At 39.0% G+C, this 5,052-nt stretch overlaps 1 non-coding gene across 1 annotated transcript; it reads left to right on the top strand.

The window, feature by feature from the left end:
* The first annotated feature begins 1,216 nt into the window (after positions 1 to 1,216).
* Positions 1,217 to 1,323, top strand: LOC120082311 (small nucleolar RNA R71). The gene has a single exon (XR_005483141.1). It is a non-coding gene; the product is annotated as a small nucleolar RNA R71 (small nucleolar RNA).
* Positions 1,324 to 5,052: the final 3,729 nt, after the last annotated feature.

Raw genomic sequence — 5,052 nt, forward strand, 5'->3', positions numbered from 1 at the left:
ACTGCCTGGGTTGTGCATCTTTGGTGGGATTATAGTATTTGATTCTTGTGTTAATGCCACCGTGGCGAATTTTCCCGTGCTTCTCTTCTTCGAAACAATGTCCTTAAAAAACTTGGCATACACCGGCATCTACTCTATCGCTTCTATAAAATGGATATTGATGTGTAGTTGTTTCAATATTTCCAGGAAGCGATGATATTGACCTTCATCATTTTGTTTCTTTTTCAGTCTTTGAGGAAATGGAGGTAGCTGTACTATCATTGTTCCATGGTCTGGAGGCTTAGAGGTGATCACATCTTCAGGTTCTATAGTCTCGGACTCTCGTGACTCAGTTTGCGACAATAGTTTCTTTGATTCAATCACAGGTTGCTCCTTTGAATCGGTCTTGCTAAGCTCCTTCCTGAATTCTACCGTCGCCTTTCCACTTCTTAGGGTGACTGCTTGGTAGTGTTCTTTCCTTGTATTCCCTGGATTGTGTGGAAGCTCAGTTGAGCTGGGCAATGTCCCTTGGGGTCTGTTTTTTAGCTCTCCCGCAATTTGTCATATTTGAATTTTCAAATTGCGAATAGATGTAGCCTGGTTTTGAAGGACTGTTTCATTCTTTTTGATGTATTGCTTTAACAAGTTATCCAGGGATGATGATGGTGGTATTTGAGAGCTGCTAGCTTGCTGTTGCTGTTGTCTGTTAGTTCTTTGGAAAAATTCTGGTGGTCCCTCTCTCTGAGCCATAGGTTGACTGCCTTGTTGTTGGTTGTTTTTCCAAGAAAAATTAGGGTGATTTCGCCACCCCTGGTTATAAGTGTTTGAAAAAGGATTATTTTTGACAAAGTAGATTGATTGAGGATTTCGTGGACACTCCTCAATAGAAAGCGATTCTTCACATGCAACACAGTTGGTGCTTATTTGCTCTATCTCATTGGCTTGCCCATTTCGAGTTCCTGAATTGTTTATTGCAATGACTTGTAGCAAATCTATCATCGCATTCATCTGATTTTGCAATGGTGCGATGGCACCATTACTTGTATTACTTTCTCTAGGTTTTACTTTTTGATCGCTTTCTTGCCAATCTTCGTGGTTTTTTTAGATGCGATCAAGAGTGTTTTTTGCTTCATCATACGTTTTGTACATCAGACATCCTGCTGCTGCCGTATTGGCAGCTGTCTATGATGTAGAATTGAGTCCATGATAGAAAATCTCCATTTGGAGGCAATCCGACAATCCATTGTGTGGGCAGTCACGTACTAGTCTCTTGAATCTCGCCCATGCGTCACTGAGTGATTCATCTTCTTCTTGTTCAAAATTTGTGATCAATTTCCTCTTTCCGACATTCTCTATGGGAGGGAAATAATTCTTCGTAAACTTTTCTACAACTTGCTCCCATGAAGTTCTCTCTATTGGTTCGAGAGAGTAAGCCCATTTTCTTACTTTATCGCATATTGAAAATGGAAATAACGTGAGTCGAACCTCATCTAGGGAAAGATTAGGGAACACAAAAGTATTGCAAATTTAAATGAAGCTTCATAGATGGGTGTATGAATCTTCACCACGCCATCCCATGAATTGTTCTGCTGTTCGTATCATTTGTAACATTACTGGATTTATCTCGAACCTTAATCCATCCATTGTTGGTCTCATGATTCATGGGGAGAAATCATACAAGTTTGGTGACGCAAAGTCTCGGATGGGTCTATTGCAATCATTTTCCAGTAGGATACGATTTGCCATTATGCTGTTTTCATTTGCTACTCGTTCCTTAGGTTGTTCAGCCATTCTGTGAACTCTTCCTTATCGTTTACATCTGTTTTTCCATCTTTTGCGAAAGGTTCTTTCGATCTCTGGGTCGTATTTGAGCTCAGGAGTATGTCCTTCGCTCATGCGACACTTGCTTCTTCCTTTGGAATGACAATGCAATAAAGGTCGAAAGCTACAAAGATCAAAGAAGTTTGATGTTAGCGCAATCTATACCGTAATCCCTGTCAACGGTGCCAAAAACTTGATGCGTTAGTTTATCATGTGATGATATGTGGATGCGATGATCATACAAGTTTTCCTAACAAAGACCAAGTATAAGCCTTCTTAGAGTCCTGGTAAGTCCAGGGTCGAACTGTAACACACCGCAAATAATAATGTAATTTCAATAACGTTATTAATTGGTAATTCAATAATTGCTCAGTCGGAGGGAATTTTTGGAATTTTGGATCTCAAATATAAATGCGGGAATTTAAGTTTGGTGGAAAATTATTCAAATTTGAATTTCAATGTGAAAGTGATGGCAGAAATTAATTTTCCTTTCGAAACGGAAAGAATTTATTATAACTATACCTTCCTTTTTAGTTATTACATTTATTATTATTATTTTTTTAAACCCCCACCAACCCTTCTCCTTCTTCTTCATCGCACCGCACGGCAACACCACCATCCCCAATTTTTCTTTCTTCTTTCCTCCCAACCGCATGCTTCCTCCATCCAAACCCACGAACGTCGTGCCTCCCCTCCTCCGACCGCGAGCATCTGTTCAAGAGCGTGACTTCTAAGTCGACTCGACTCCTTTCAGTCGTCTGGGCCACAAAACAGTCGTCGCCACTCGATTCACAAGATCAGTCGCGTCTCTGATCGTCGAACCCCGATGGCCAGGTCGCTCGTTGTCAGTCACGCAAGGGTGCTTCGAATTGGTCTTTTCTCGTCGTTTGTGCAGCCAACAGTAACGGCCATCGGAACTTGTAGATTTAGGGTAAGATTGTGCCATTTTTTTAATTGGATTTATTGGCTAATGGTGTTTTGCTTCAATCTATTGACACATATTTGTTTGGGCTATAAAAATCAAGTTTTGGAGAAGCTTTGAAGTTAAAAGTGTGCTATCAAGAGGATTTGGTTGTGGTTTCGACAAGCTTTTGGGTAAGATTATTGGGAATTATTTAGTTAATTTGGTTATTGGAACTAAGCTCTTTTATTAATTACAATTTGGATTATGTTTAGGCCTAATTCAAGATCCATCTAAGCTAGGAGGAAGATTAATTTGCTTGTCGCTTAGACATAATTTTGACTTCTAGGTAAGTAATCTTACCACTAGAACTGCCCACGGGCCAGGCTTTAGTTGTATGCTAGCATGGTGAGTGTATGTTATGGTAAATTGTTATCATGTTGATTGATAGTATGACCTGAATCAAAGTACGTTTTGGCACGAGTTCTAAATTGTTTAAATACACACTTAAGCACTTGATCGTTAGTATGTGATGGTATGTGTTTTCATACATCGACGTCTGATCTGCTGGTGTTGAGGCATACTTGTATGTTGTAAAATGATGATGTAAGGTTTACATGAATGTTGTATAATATGTTGTTGAGGATTATGTGTATGTGATGGAGCCATGGTACTAAGGATTTCATGTATGTTTTAGAATTGTACGGCATTGATTCTTTGAACGTTGAGACTGTGTGAATATCCTCATTGATTAGTTAGAAGCTCACTACTTTTGTGTTTCCTTCGGGATTCATTAGTTTGTGTTTCCTTCGAGATTCACCAGTTTTGTGTTTCCTTCGAGATTCACCAGTTTTGTGTTTCCTTCGGGATTCACCAGTTTTGTGTTCCCTTCGGGATTCACCAGTTTTGTGTTCCCTTCGGGATTCACCAGTTTCGTGTTTCCCTCGGGATTCACCAGTTTCGTGTTTCCCTCGGGATTCACTAGTTTGTGTTTCCTCCAGGATTCACCAGTTTTTTGTTTCCTTCGAGATTCACAAGTTTTGTGGGCATACTTAACTACTATAGGATAGGACTCAGTCTCTTGTCTGTTTCATGTGTTTATGTGCCATAGGTGGGTATCTAGAGGACATAGATGCCTAGCCTGACCCCAATGGTGGGGTTACTTACTGAGTATTTCATACTCATCCTTTCTTATGTTGATGTTTCAGGAAAAGGTAAAGATGCACTGGCGATGGCACAGTGGAATTCGTGATCGTGTCACTGGGACTAGACTTTTTCGCTTCCGCACCTTGAAATTTGAGTCCTTATTTTCCTCTTAATATTTAGTTTTACTGTTTAAAATTTATTACTAAGGATTGTTTCTTTGATATACTTTTGTTACTCTTTAAGAATTTTTGGTACCCTATTATTTGTTTTAACAATTACATTTAATAAATGTCTTTTGAACTTCTCTTGTTTAATTAGCATTTATTTCAAATAACTGAACGTCATTTTAAATTTTGTGCATGCATTTATTGTAGTACAAGTCATGCGATCATGCTATACACAAATATTAAGTACTACATTTCTCAATGCATAATTCCACATTTCCTATTTCTAAGACGCACGCGATGTGCATGGAATGTAGTAGATAGAACTTATTTCTAAGTCTCTACTCTTGTTTATGCGATCTAATCCAACTCTCTCGAGCCTAGATTCTATCTCTAGACTACTCTCTCAAGTATTCCAAATGATGAATGATGCATACATAAGACAAGATGATTGCATAAAGTGCATAGCTTAAGTCATGCTAGCTACGTACTTCTCAACCCATTCACAAATTTAGTTACTCATGCATGGTGTTGAGAGACTGAACATAAATCGAAATGAAGTTTCCATTTGTGCAAATAAAGTGTTGAGTACAAAACAACAAATGGAATGAGAAATATCAAGCCACGTAAGCAATGTCTTCCTTTCTGTGGCCTTTCACACTACTCTTTATCACTTCAACTTTGTTTTGATTTGCGGACTCTTGCTCTCGCAAGGGTTAGATGTCTCTCCTTCGTATTGTTTATCAGCAGTCTCTCGATCTCTCCAAAAATCGAGTTCTTTCCAAGGATTCCTTTCTTTTGGCTTCGCCTCGCCTCCTTGCTTTCTTTCCCTCTTTGTTTGGTAGCATTGAGTATTTATAGATTTCAAGGTGAAGCAGCTCTTCTTACTAATGATTGCAAAGATAGGTAGCATTAATTTCCATACTCGGTTGCACCATCTGAAAATCACCGAAAGTTCAATGTACTTGCAATGGTATGGTCTTTAACTGCTGCCAACTATATTTCGAAATTGACCGTCATTAGCTTTACGTCCCATCAATA

Source organism: Benincasa hispida, chromosome 7 (genome assembly GCF_027475165.1).
Source record: "Benincasa hispida cultivar pf3 chromosome 7, pf3_genome.v1.1, whole genome shotgun sequence".
NCBI classification, from domain to species: Eukaryota; Viridiplantae; Streptophyta; class Magnoliopsida; order Cucurbitales; family Cucurbitaceae; genus Benincasa; species Benincasa hispida.